This window comes from Protopterus annectens, chromosome 4.part0 (assembly GCF_019279795.1).
Source record: "Protopterus annectens isolate FY-2018-M chromosome 4.part0, PAN1.0, whole genome shotgun sequence".
Taxonomy (NCBI): domain Eukaryota; kingdom Metazoa; phylum Chordata; order Ceratodontiformes; family Protopteridae; genus Protopterus; species Protopterus annectens.
In genome coordinates, this window is record NC_056733.1 from 1,397,924,992 (window position 1) to 1,397,938,902 (window position 13,911).

The following is a 13,911-nucleotide window of genomic DNA, read 5'->3' on the forward strand; positions in this document are numbered from 1 at the left end:
ACGGATTCGAAGTTTTAAGACTTCGATCACTAAAGTTCGATCTTTAGTGATTCGAAGTTTTAAAACTTCGACAATCTGATATAGACCCCTACTGAGCACATTCAGTCGTCCTTGCACAAGAAGGGCAGAATGAGCTGAACCATGACCATCCAAAACTTTGTGTCGAACTGATTTGTTCAAGTTGCTGAGATCCAAAATCAGTCTCCAGTTCTCTGTTTTCTTTGGCACTAAAAAGAATCTTGAGTAAGTTTCGGATTCTTTCTAGTCTTGTGGGACCTACTGGATAACTCTTTCTAGCAGCTTTTGTATTTATAGTGCTGTTGCTTTCCTCTGACTTGTGTGGAACATCTGGAAATTTGTATACAGATGGAGGTGGAAAGGAAAAGGGAATTTTATAACCTCTGGAAATAATCCTCTGCACCCACGTATCTTTTCTGATGTCTAGCCAGGCTCTCTGGTGCAGAGAGGAGAGCTGGTAGGGTCTATCAGACAATGGATCTCTAGACCCTTGGTTCTACAGGCCTCCTCTGCCTCGCAGGCAGTGTCTCCCATTTCAATTCTCCCCTTCTGCTCCTAGGGAACTATCTCCACGTGGATCTTGGAAAGGACCCTAGGACTTTCTAAACATCTTCCTACCACCTCTTGGTTTCCTAGAGAAAGTTCTTTGAGAGGGCCAAAAGTGTACTCCCACTGCAGAAAGGGGTCTTTCCATCTAGCTCACACCTGGAGAGTGTTGCCTTTACCTTATGGCTTAACAACTAACTGCTGTCAAAAAGTGCACTGACAAACGTGGACTTGAAGGGCTCTACAAAATCATACAAGTGTATCCAGGCATGCCTCCTAATGGAAATTTCTGAATCCGCCGCCCTTGAGGTACCTTCAGCTGCATGAGAGAAGGTCTCATGGATGAATTAGAGCTGGATTATAAGCCTGCCAACTCTGACACCACAGAAGTCCAAGTCTCAGCAGAAGTGGTCCCAGTAAGGAATTTTGACAGTTCCTTTATCAAGTCCCTTTGTAGTTTTGTAAAGAAGGCCAAGTAGTTCAGTGGATATTAAAGGCAAAGGTTGCTGAAGCATGCACATGCTTCCCAAATCTGTCCAAAGCCCTAGACTCCCTGTTAGGAGGGATGGACAGAAGAACTCTGATCTGCAAGTTCCTTCTTGGGGGCCACCGTCATGACCATAGCATCTATGGGCACTCCCCTGCTCCAAAACTCCATTCTTACAGTTGGTGTCAGAATCTGATCTGGTCTTTTGGGCACTGCCTCAACTGAATCTGGCTACTTCCACACCTGCCTAGAGATCAAGTAAATAAGCTTGTCAGTGAGCAGAGTTACGCAGGAGGTAGATAGGTCAGACCCAAAGGCCTCCAGAAATACCAATTCCTCCGGAGAAGGGTTATCAGTAGACAAAACACTCCTCTGCTTAAGAATCTTAAGAATGTCTCCAAAAGAGACATCTTCAGGTGATCATGGGCATCCTTCCCCTTTATCAAAATCAGCATCTTTAGTGACAAACTCCTAAGGGAAGTCCAAGTGCCTCCTCTTGCACTTCCACTTCCTACAGACTTCTTTGGTGGGGTGTTCTGGAGAAGTGGTGGAAGACATAGAAATACCTTGCTGGGTAACCTGGAGACTTTGGGCTGGCTATCCCTGTGGCACACATTGATGATGGGGCTCAATGTGCAGAGAGACACGGGATCCAGACAGAAGATCCGAGGAGGTAGAAACCATCTGACCTGAGGAAGCAGAGAATACTCTCTCCACCACTTCAAAGGCAAAATGCTTAGGAGAGAAGGACGCCAACGGAGCCGAGAAACCACACTTCCACTCCATCAGCTCCCCCTGCCTTGAAGGCAGTCTACCCCGAGGTGGAGGAAAGAGCACAGGTGTCCAATGCCAAGGCTCAGAGGGAAGAGATGGCTCCGAAAACATGGGAGTCAATTCTAATGCCTTGGATCCAACAGGGACACTACGGCTCCAAGAGTCATCTGGCTCTGAAACTGTTGGAGCTGGTGCACTCAGAGGCAGTCTTGGAGCTGAAGATATAATCTTCGAATCCGATCCAGATGGTCCTGGGAGACTTGAATCCAAGGGCTCCAAAACAATAGCTTGGTTTGGAAAAGAAGCTGAGATTGGTAGAGTAGTACAAACAAGGGATTCCTGCTCTGAAGGGGTAGGAACCAGGAGAACTCCCATCTGAATCAGTGCCAAGAGAAATTTTCTCAACATTCTGTCCACATCAGCCTCGTTCAGAGTTTTGGAAGAATGAGAAGAAGCTATCAATGGGGACTTGAGTGCTGGCTGGATTCAAGAACTGGTGAAGGTAGTCTAGAGGGTACCAGGTCTACACATGGGGAATACCTGGGTCCTGGGCAAAGGCTTCGGATAAGACAAGCTAGGATCTGAGGAAGACTTTGTTGACTAAGACACTGGCTGGGCTGGAGCAGTCTTCGGATCCAACTTGTGTTTTTCTGTGGTAGGATTCAGTGAGGCAGCGGAGGATCCCAAAGGCCTTGAAGGCTTAGCTGAAGGCTCCTTCAACTTAGGTTTTGGGGGTTAAGCACCAGAAGCAGCCTCTGAAAAAGATGAAAATAACAATCCTTTCAGGATTAATTTATTTTTCTTATCCACAATTGCTCACAGGTTGAAGGCCTTACAGTTGGAACAATCCACATGCAAATGGTCACGGTCCAAACAGTATAAGCACAAAGCGTGCTCATCAGAAACAGGCAACTTGTGCCCGCCTTTCTGGCACTTTTTAAAGCCAGAAGGCCCAGTTTCAGACATTCTAAAAAAAAAAAAAAAAAAAAAATCCATTTTTTTTTTTGTAGAAATAGAGAAATAGAGAAAAAATTACCAGCAATGGTAAATATAATGTGTAACAGGAAAAGGGAAAAGAGTTTATCATCTATGGTGAGATTACACTAAAAAAGTGTAAAAAGGGAGGATTTAGTGATAGAAAAAAATAAAGATCTTACTGGGAAAAAAAGAAAAATAAATTTACATCTCACTCTATTAAAAATGCTCGAGAGCTCAAAGTGACCATGTCCAAACACGAATGCGGCAAACAAAATTTGAGGTATGTTAGGGGTTGGTGCATTGTGGGGGTAAGGGAGGAGCTCAAGAGCTATTTAGTGGCCATGAGCTAAAATAACAGCCAAGTCTGATCTGAGGGTCAGATCCAAACCAAATTGCTGAGGAAATGAATACAAATTGACATCAGATTATAAGGTTTCTCAAAAACAACTGAAGACAGAGCACACAGAAAAGACTTCAGTTTTTCTGTGGTACCAGAAAAACTGGAACAGACAGCATTAGTTTTATGAAAGCACAAGCAAGCAACTGGACTGGTATTCCACAGCAAATTTTGTTAACTGAAAGGGAACATCTAGTGTATGCTTCAAACCTGGCCAAAAGAAAGCAGCCAAGACCTAAATTAGTAAAGATGAAATCATACCAGTAGAAAGGGTTGATCCTGACAAAACTGTGGCATAAGGGTAAAGTAGAAAAATTGGAGAAAGCACGGTGTTTGCTGGGATAAATTTGCTTCTAATTTTCTACAATCAATGAATGTCAAAAGGAAGGTGTAAAATTCAAGCTGCTGTATTCTGCTGCTTTTAAAGTGTCCCCCCCTGAATGATCAAAGTTATTTTTTGACGCAGAACAGGCTAGGGAGGAAATAAAGTTCTCCAACAAAGAGTGAGTCCACAACAAGAAGAGAACTCTTTCTCATTCTTCTGAAGGGTAAGGTTCACAGAGAGACTTTGCCAGTGACACTTTTTCCAGTGTTACAAAGGAAAATATTTGGGAGACGGGGAAAAAAAAAACAAAAAACGAGTAGACTAGAAGAATCAGCAGTACTTTGGACTTGGACAAGAATCTGGTGTTGGGAGATGGAGATGAACAAGACCAGCAATTCTGAAATTAGTAAATAAATGGAAGACTATAAAAGCATCATCACATTTTAAAAATTGCTTTGCAAGAAACAGTGGCAAAAAATTGACTTTTTGAAGACTGCTAACCTTGTGGGTAGTCTGTAAATCACACACACCACTTTCTATCATTAATGCTTAGAAGGACACTAAAAGGGGAAACTAAGTAAAATAAATTTTGTTCTTATCAGTATTTGTATAAAACATTTCATGGTATAAACTGCACGTTATACACAGTAAAACAGTTTTGTGCAGTCAAGGGCATTTTAAAAGTTGGGGAAGTCTTTTCAGTGACTGTTATGTGTTAAAGATATTAAACTAAAGGTACTTTTTCAGTTATAAAAAACTTAGGTTTTACAGTATAACAAGAGAAAAAAGTCTGCAAAAATACAAGTCTAATGTTCATATGCTGTGATCTTGGACTGCTGATATGGGGGTGGGGTGTAAAAGTGCATTGATTATATGCAGAGTTAGGGTACCCTCTCTCTATATTTTACAAAGGTGAATGTCTAGATTACTGTCTATAGCCTATACTGTAAGCAGGTGTTTTTATAAGAGTGTAAGCTATTAAAGGAAGACAAAATGATGAAAGTCATAAAAATGTCAAGCTTCTTACAACTGCAAAGATATTAGCTTATTTTCCACATGTAAATGTTCAGTGCAGTCAGAATGTCTGCAGCTGAGGGCAGCTATGCCTTTTTTTTTTTTTTAAGTTAAATTTACAAAGTCTCATTGCCAAGTAGATTACCATGGGACAAGCTGCCTATAGCTGCAGGCAATTAATCTTGGGAATTCGGGAGTATTCTTTGCTAATGGAAACACGAAAGTTAAAGATACCATAGCAAGCAGTTCAGTGAAAAAAGTTTGAAATTATGGGAAGTGAATAAAAGGCGACAACCTCCCTAGCAGCCTTAATACGTTAATGTTAATAGGACAGTGTACAATTTAGTTTTATTTAAAAATATTCAGAGCACTTTTTCTTAGGGCTAAAAGTTAGTTTTCTAAAAGCATACAAAATGTTATTTTATACCTGGGAGAAGAGGCGATAAAAGAAAACAACAGAACAGACAGCAATCAGTGTAAGTGGGAGTCCAGGCTGTAGGATGCTCTTTAGCACTGGTAACCTTAACTTTAGGTTACATAATGCCTGTAGGGGCAGCTGCCAATTTGGGGCAATTGTTCCCTTCTGGAAAGTTTAACTACTTCTTCTGATGTAAATAGCTGTGTGTCTTTATTCCAAGTTTGTAAGGAAAGGTGTTTTTTTTTTTTTTTTGATCGTTTGAAGGTTTTAATTAGAACAAGAAGTCTTGAAAATGTGACATAGGTCCAATCCAAATGGAGATGAGAAGAAACAACTGTACAAAAGATCAGGGTGCCAAACATTACTATATGCATGTAACACAAAAGCTGGAAATACATATTCATAAAAACGGTCATGTACAGGTGGGAAAAGCAGCTTTTTATCATGATTGCTATGCTGTCCATATTGTCTTGGAACGTGAATGGCCGTATAGGTAAAAAGGAAAAGGTAATAAATAATTTAAGAAATGCAGAGTGAAAATAGCAATGCTACAGGAGACACATTTGGAAAGAAATGAGCATGTGAATCTGACAGAGAATTTCAGAATGGATATTCATCAGCATATTAGGGAAAGAGCAAAAGACGAGCAACTATACTAATTGCTAGAGGGGCTCCAATAATGACAGATGAGGGGGGAAAAAATGTCAGTAGTAAGGATTGCCAAGGAAAATGGATTGCAATGGCATGTATTTACATTTCACCGACAACTGCTATTATGGAGCTTAAGAAATTTTGGGGGAGAAATAAATCAGTTTTCAGCAGTTATTATAATTTATAGGTGGAGACTAAATTTGATTTGCAATAGTGAAGATGTATCAGGAGGACCTAGATGAGACAATATAATAAGAGTGTAGACTGTTGAAGAAATTTATGAAACTATTTGGTGTGGAAGATGGTGAATTCCACAGTAGGAATTCGGACAGACTTTCTGTATTATTCCTCAAGGTACAATAACTGGGCTAGACCAGACAGAAATTATATTTAACAGGTACGTGCATTTACTTGAAAGCTTTGACACACATCCAATAACCATTTCTGATCATGCACAAAAAAAAAAAAACAAAAAAAAGGATAAAAATGCAGGGTAATGAAGTAAAAATAACACACTGGTGCTTTCCCACCTACCTGTTAAAAATAGAGGAATTTAAGGAATGGGTAGTGGAAATTAAGTTAGGGAAGACAAAAAATATCTTCAGAAGTTAGAGGTAGTGACTGGAAAAAAATGAAAATGGGAGTCTAAAAATAGGGCTGAAATAAAAAAAAAAAGAGAAGGTTATGAAGCAATAGAAATTACTTTTAGTGTCTGACATAGATTAAAAGTAATGCAAAATAAGGGGAATTTCACAGAACAAGAGGAGGAGCAAATACAGAGTGCTAAAGAGAAAATAAGGAAGTATCTGGCTAACATGCATGAGTTTAGAAATACTGCAGTTGGAGAACTTTTTTCTAACAACTTCAGAGCACAAAAACTTTTAGCACATTGACTTAGGCAAGAGAACATTGAAAGGGTTGTCGCCAAACTTAATAAACCTATAACAAGAAAAAAAATCCAGAGAACTTGTAGAGATTTTAGAGATATTACAGAAATTTTATGAAAATTTGTACACAACAGAGTAATGTGGAAATCAAGAAAGAGTACAAATGGAAATATTTATAGAAGACTTAAATTATGCCAAGGTTAGAGGTAGATGACGCTCAACTAACAGTTAAGACATGAGGTGATAAGATAAAAACAGTGATGTACATAATCAATCTTCAGGAAAGTCAGCAGGAACAGATGGTATTCCTGTAGAAGTTTGGAAATTAGGAGGAAAGAAAGTGATAAAGTTCTGGAAGATTTTGTTTAATAGTATTTTCAAAAGAGGAGAAGCACCAACATCTCGGTGGGAAAAAACTATGGTGAGTGTGTAACCTTAAGTTGCCAATAACCCTTCAGACCCAGTTTCATATAGACCCATCTCAAATTTAAAACAGGATTACAAAGTGCTTATGTTTATACCAGCCATAAGAATAGCAAGGGTGTTGAAAAACTGATACATGTGGATCACTGTGATTTGCGGGAGGAGAGCAAACTTCTGACATTAAGATATTACACAACTATACTTTTTGTTACAGTAACAGTAGATGTCCTTCTCTACACTGTTGCAATATTCTTTACAATAGGGATCCCCTGCCAAAAGTAGCCCAATGTCCGGCCAGTATATCAAAGACTTTAGATTGTAACAGGGGCATCGTACGTCACACATATGCTCTCCATGCATGACATAGGGCACAAAGCTGATGTATGGACATACCATTCTGAGAAATGAAAAGCCCCAGGAGGAACGACAGTCTAAGTAGAAAAAGAGGGAACATGTACATCCAGATGGAGAAGATAAACAGGGGGAGGAGGTAGGGAGTGAATACTGCAACAGTGAAGAGGGGCATCTCCTGTTAACGTAAGATTTTACACAACTGTACTACGTCCTTCTATATTCACTGCTGCAGTATTCTTTACAATAAGAGTACAAAAACTCAGAAAGAAAGTTGGGAGGAGCAAGGCCCAGTACAGCCCTCAAGAAAACCATGCAGGATAGCCCTGGCAAATCCAGCCCTAGCCCTAGAAACAATATCCAACTCACAGTGTTTGGTAACACTATGCACAGAAGTCCAAGTAGCTGCTTCAGGAATGGTATTAGTATCCATACCTTTGAAAAAAGCACCAGAAGAAGATACAGCCCTGGTAGAATGAGTCTTGACAAAAGAAAAAAGGAAATGGCTTTAGATATCTAAGAAGAAGTGATTTGCTTGGAAACAGTCAAACTTCCTAGGATAAAAAGAGATAAAAAGCTGCACAGATTTACAAATGGCTTTAGTTTTATTCAAATAATATCAGAGTTGTCTTTGCAAATCCAAGGCATGAAGAATTTTCTCACTAGCAGATTGTGGAGAAGGGAAGAAAGTGGTCAAATGAATAGACTGATTAAGAGACAACTCATTAACCAACCTGGGCATAAAAATGACGATTAGTTCATAGGTACCATAGGTTCATAGGTTGGTACTAGGCTATCGGCCCTAGGGCCTATGCAAGCCTAGCCATAACAATTCCCTGGATATTTCTTCCCATAATATTTACTTCTCTGGACCCCTGTGTAGCAGGGCGACGGACATGATCCCCGGGGCGAATTTACTATCTCCCATTCAATCATCAAGGTTCCTTTTGAAAACGGCCAATGAGGTGCTCTGCTTGACATGTATGGGCAGTCTATTCCAGAGTAATGGGGAGTCTCTGGGTCAGGAACCTATCCCTCCGGCATGTTTTGTTCATTGTGATGACAAGGTTTAGATCCCTGGAGCGTGTAGCTCTGAGGGATTGGGATTTCTTTAAGTGGAGCATGTCCAACAGCTCAGGGCTTGACATGGCCTTATATGTTAAGCAGAGATCGCCTCTGAGTAGACAATATGCCACAGAGTATAGCTGGAGTTTTTTTAGACGGTCAGCATATGGCATCTGCTTTAGGCCTGTGATTCTTTTAGTGAGGTATTTCTGTGGCCTTTCCAGCTGTTGCAGATGTCTTGTGAGGTACATACCAAACGGGGCATTATACTATATAATGGGTCTAATGAGGGATGAGTACAGTGGGACAATGACCTCCTTTTTTCTGGATGAAAAGCCCTTAGTGATGAGGTGTGCCACATAGAAGGATTTCCTGACTGTTGTGGCGATGTGGTTATCGAAAGTGAGACCACTGTCCACCTGTGTCCCCAAGTCTATCATCACACTTTCGATGTTTAGTGTCCTGCCGCCTATGTGGTAATTCATGGGTACATGTTTTTTTTCCTAAGGGAATAACTATACATTTCTTGGCATTAAGCTTGAGCCCATGGCTCTGGCACCAGGCATCTATTTCTGTAAAGCCCTTTTGTAGAATATCCACATCATTTGGGGATTCAATAATGGCTCCCAGTTTGCAGTCATCTGTGAACTTTGTTAGCCAGAGTCTCTTAGTGTTGGCCTGTACTTCAGAGAAGTAGATGCCAAACAAGAGTGGTCCCAGGACTGAACCCTGAGGTACTCCACTTGACACTTGTCTGGAGCAAGCTACTTTTACAGTCTGGGTTCTGTCAGTAAGCCAGTTGGCAACCCATCGAGTGACGTAGGGATTTATACCCAGTTTAGTAAGTTTATCTATGATTCCAGAGTGGGGGATGGTGTTGAAGGCCTTGGCGAGGTCAGGATAGGCTGTGTGGACTGCCTTACCCTCGTCCACAGCTCTGGAGACTGATTCAAAGAAGTCAATCAGATTCAGGAGACAAGATTGGCCCTTCACAAACCCAAACTGGGTGGGGTCCAGTGTTTGAAGGTTACCAATGTCTTTGTTTATAAGTTCCATGATAATGCGCTCCATGCCCTTGCAGATCAGGCTTGTCATACTGATGGGACGGTAGTTCCCGGGATCCAAGGCGGATCCCCCCTTGTGGAGTGGGATAACTGTAGCTGTGCGCCACTCAATGGGCACAAAGCCTGAGGGTGTGGCTATGATTAAACATGACACTTAGGTGAGGTGCCAGTTCATTTTGTAGTTCATATAGTACACAGCCTGGGATGTCATCTGGTCCCATGGATGCTGGATTCTTAGCTTTGGAGAGTGCGGTTTCTACCTGTGTGGCCGTGATTACCGGAATTTGGCAATCTTTTGGTATTGAGATGGGCCCTATAGGGGGTGAGAGGGGGGGTGAAGTTGACACTAAATCGATCTGCCAGGATACTGGCAATATCCTTGGGATCAGTATATTTAATGCCATTCTGTTGTAGCTCAGAGCAGATCTGAGCATTGCCATTTAGATTCTTGACATAACTATAGAATGCCTTGTGGTTGTCTTTGGAATCTTTGGCAATTTTATAAGCTTTTGAGGATTTTATGAGGGATCTCAGCTTCTTACTGAGGGAGTTTTTTGCATCCTGGGACTTTCCTCTTTTCTGCAACAGATTCTTCCCTCCGTTGTATAGTTTGTTTACAGCAGGGGACCACCAGATTGGCTTCCTTTTTTTGGAGAAGAGCATTTAGGTTCTATTTGGGATGGCACAATTCATGCACAAGTGGATGTGCTCTTACAGTGCCTTAGTGTAGGATTCTGCAGTCGAACTTTCAAATCCCGTCTGCATGGGTGTCATGAAGTTTGTCACTTCTGACTTCAGTAGCATGAAGTTGGCTTTGGAGAAGTTTTTTAAGGAGGTTACCTTACTGGGGGGGAGGGGGGGATGTGGATGTCAAGGGTGATTTGCTTATGGTCAGATCTGACCAATGAGGGGTAACCACTGGTGTGGAGCATCTATCTCCCATGATGGTAATGACCAGGTCTAGGATATTGGAGCCCCTGGTGGGACAATGGATTAGTTGATCCAGGGCGTTGGAATTTATGAATTCCAAGAACCGTTGGGAAAAGGAGTTGGCACTCGAGTAGTTTCCCAGTTAATGGCAGGGTATTTGAAATCACCCAGTATTAGGGTGTTTGGTTGTATCTTAATATTTTCCAGTATGTTTAGAAAGGTGTAGTGAGAATCTTGGGGCATGGTGGGGGATCTGTAGCAAGCTACAATTTGGATTGCAGTCTTACCTAGTGTTAGTTGCACCTGGAAAATTTCAGATGCATTGTGTTGGGCAAGTAGCCTGGAGGTGTGAATATCCTTGGTGAATATGGACACTCCTCCACCTTTAGTGTTTCGGTCTTGGTTTTGTGGCCGAAAAGTGTGGTAAGAGTTGTAGCCTGGTACTGCAGGGGTGCTCTCTGGAGCCTTGAACCAAGTTTCTCAGTTACAGCACAGATATCGATGTTCTCCATTTTTAGGAGTGCCTCGAGAGAGTGCATTTTGAGGTTTAGACTTCTAGCATTGAGTAGCATTACCTTCAGATTTTGCATGCTTGTATCTGTTGCAGTGGTGGTTTTATCCTTTGAACCTTGCCTAAAAAAGGCACTATAGGGGTGGCAAGAGCTTTAGCCAGTAACCTGATTCCCAGGGGTGACAGGTGCAGACCTGGCAAAGCATCGTGATTTGTCGATCATGTCTTCCCAAGCAGACAAATACTGAATCCCCTTTGAATGACACCAGAAGCTTAGAAAATTGTTGAAGTCAATCATTTTGTCCTTACACTCTGGTATCATTCTGGGTGAAGGCAGGATGCTACTCAGGGCTAGGGTCATACCTGCCTGGGCCACATGATCCAAGAGTTCTTCCATGTCTCTTTTCATGTAGTCCAGGGAGGTACCTCTCAAGTCATTCACTCCAGCATGGACAATGACAGAGTCGTATTTGCACTTGTTGTGGAGTGACTTGAGTGCATGCGTTATGTGGCGGATCCTGGCACCAGACATGCAGCTGACTAATTTTCTCCTTGTTCAGCCTGGTGAGTGGGACATCAGTGTGCCTGACTATATGACTAAAGTGTAGGGTACATTGTCTTGCCTTAGGGGCTGTTGTTGGGTGGCACACTGGTGTTGTGAGCTATATGTCTCTGTTTGTGACTGGTGTTTGTTTGCGTTTCAGCTTCGGAGGTCCTTGTTGCTTGGGCAGGTTAATGTTAAGGGCCTCTGCATATGTGGGTTTAGTGTTGCTGTGTGTGGATGTTGATGGTGCGGGTTTTGAAGGGCTATGAGTTGCTTGAGGTGTAGTGCAGGTGTTAACCTTCTCCTCCTGGCTGTCTAGCACAATCTTGGCCGGAGAGAGCTTTGCTTCCAGTTTGGCTATGTAAGTGCATCTCTCGCAGGTTGTAGTGTTGGGTGGTAGGAGGAGAGGATTGTCTGTGTATACGAGGCAGTTGCCGCATTGCCCTAGTATGCCCAGATTCACCAGGTGGACAGGAGAAATCACCAGAAGCTGACCCTTGGACATGCCTGTTTAGGTGCTTTTTTTGTAAAGTTTAAGAGCGGTTATCCCTTATCTTTGCAAGGTACTTTGCAGTTATAGGCTGTTTAGTGCCTATGATTAATTTCTCCTTATTGACAAGGAGAGTTGAGTGCTTGTATCAGTTTCAGGTTTCCTAGTGCTTTCCAGAAGGTTCTAGAGCAAGTGCTAGTCACAGGAGTTCAGATTTTAGTGCTACTACTGAGAAACTAGCTAATTCTAAGGGAAAATTTGAAGAGCAGACTTTCTGGCACCTGGAATAGTTTAACTGTAGCCTCGAAGTGCTGCATGATGTGAAAAATGTGCAAACACACGCGTTTTTAAGACAGAAAGTTAAAAGAGATAGAAATCAGCCCAAAAAGGCTAATAAAATTACAATTTCAGAGCTGGAAACCTCTCTTCTAGAGTTAAATAGGCAGTACAATGCTCACCACTCCCACTGGTAAGCAGTAGTTTGAAGACCCATCCTGTCCTTATGAAAAAAAACAAACAGCCTTCCAAGAACAATACTGTAAGGAAACTGAAGCTACAGGCTCCAAAAGAGCCTGAGTCAATTTTTCCAGGATAGAATTAATGTCCCAGGAAGAAGGAATAGGTTTCCTGAGAGTCCTAATAACAAGATGCCTTTAAGAAATTGTTTGACCTCAAAACTAGAAAGTAAAGGGAGTCAAATGCATACAAGCAGAAATGGCTGACAGGTGGGCTTTAACAGAACAGTATGCCAACCCAGCATCAAGCAATTTACACAAATAAGAGAGAAACAAAGGAGCTTCCACAGAAAGTGGATCCAGGTTACGAGAAAGACACCAGACAGAAAATCTCTTTCATTAGGAGAAATAAGATGTTCTGGTAGTGGGTTTCCAGGCCTCCTGCAGGACTTGAAGCATGTCTACCGAACAAAGGTGCCTAAAAGGGATCAAAACACTATCATCCATAATGTCAGTTGAAGAGTGGACAGGTGGGGATGGATGAGAAAACCCTTGTCTTGTGTATGTCCACCCTGTGAGGTAACTTGCGATGATTGCCCTTGGCTAAATACAGAAGAGGAGGGAACCAACGCTGTCTTTGCCAAAAGAGATTCAACAACAAGATTTTGGGAGCATCCTGTTATAATTTGAACAGGACACGTAGTATGAGAGGAAAGGGAGAGAAGGCATAAAGAAGCATCTCCTTCCCAGTAAAACAGAAGACATCCACCTTCCAAGCCAAAGGACATGTGAATCTAGTGCAAAAGACAGGAAGCTGTCTGTTCAGAGGGAAGGCAAAAAGATTCATTTAATGAGTACCCCACTGGTGGACATTATCCAGAAACACATCTCTGTGAGGCATCCACTCACGAGTTTGTGGTATGGACCTACTCAGAGAGTCTGCCACAAAGTTCTGATCTGAAAGAATGTAAATTGCCTGAAGAGTCACCTAATACTGGACAGCTAGATCCCAAACCTGAAGGGCTAGTCTGCACAAGAGATGAAACCTCGTTCCACCTTGCTTGTTGATGCATCACATCACTGTGGTATTGTCTGTGAAGATTTTGTGAGGCCCTGGAAGGAAAAGTGAATGAAAAGACTGAAAAGCCAGGAGAAGAGCTCTCACTTCTTTGATATTGATGTGGTCCTTATTTTGATAAACAGACTAAAGGCCCTGCACTTTCAGAGGACCAATGGAGGCCCACCCACCCCACATCTGAAAAGTTCCTATCAGACAGTCGAACTCCTGCAAGTTCGAACCTCATATGGTCCAGACCACAAGTTCGAATTTGCAGAATTCAAGCATTTCAATGAAAATCTCCGTAAGGGGAGGTTTCCGTTTTGTTCAATGTGTTGCGATCCCAGAGTTGGTATATTTAAATAGCATGGGGTGTAGGTGGTGCAGGGGGGCTTGCCCCCCAGCTTACAACTGTTTATTTTTTCTTTTCTTTGTTTTTTATTCATAGTCAGTTTTAAAATTTAGAACAGGATGGTTCGAATATTCCGTGTTCAAAGTTATTAAACTTAGACTAAGTAACATTGAC

At 41.9% G+C, this 13,911-nt stretch overlaps 1 protein-coding gene across 1 annotated transcript in view; it reads right to left on the reverse strand.

The window, feature by feature from the left end:
• The window catches only part of DDX46 (DEAD-box helicase 46), a gene marked incomplete in the record, with an annotated part of 2,009,097 nt that overhangs the window by 805,480 nt on the left and 1,189,706 nt on the right, over positions 1-13,911 (reverse strand).